This window comes from Pyxicephalus adspersus, chromosome 7 (genome assembly GCF_032062135.1).
Source record: "Pyxicephalus adspersus chromosome 7, UCB_Pads_2.0, whole genome shotgun sequence".
Lineage (NCBI taxonomy): Eukaryota > Metazoa > Chordata > Amphibia > Anura > Pyxicephalidae > Pyxicephalus > Pyxicephalus adspersus.
Window position 1 is genome coordinate 12,306,203 of NC_092864.1, and position 519 is coordinate 12,306,721.

Below are 519 nucleotides of genomic sequence, written 5' to 3' on the forward strand. Positions count from 1 at the left end.
GAATGTCATAGTTGCTGGGCCCACAGACTCCTGGGATAGACCTGCCTGCACATGCTCTGTAGCTGGTAGCAGGTGTGCATGTGCATTAGCTGCTGGGCAAAATTATTATCATTGTAGAACTTTGAATGCACATGCGCGGAACATGGCAGCCATAACCATTACCCATATCATGCAGTTGCACTGGAGGCCTGGAGATTGATCATTTTGGCCAACTGCACATGCGGACTTACCATCAGCTACCACACATTCGCAATCAGCACCATATTCGAAGGTACATTGTGGCCAGCAACACTTGTGCATGAGCACCCTCCACCGGCAACTGCGTATGCTCACCCAGCACATTGGGATGATAAGCAACTTAAGCCAAGAAGCAAAATGGCAGCATGGAAGAGACATGGGAACGTAATGAAGAAAAAAACTCATCTCTGGACATCATGGAGGGGTAATTGTGTTAGGTATGTCATATATGTTATCATAGCATTGATAACAGAATTTTTAAATGTAGCTGGAGGTTCTTCT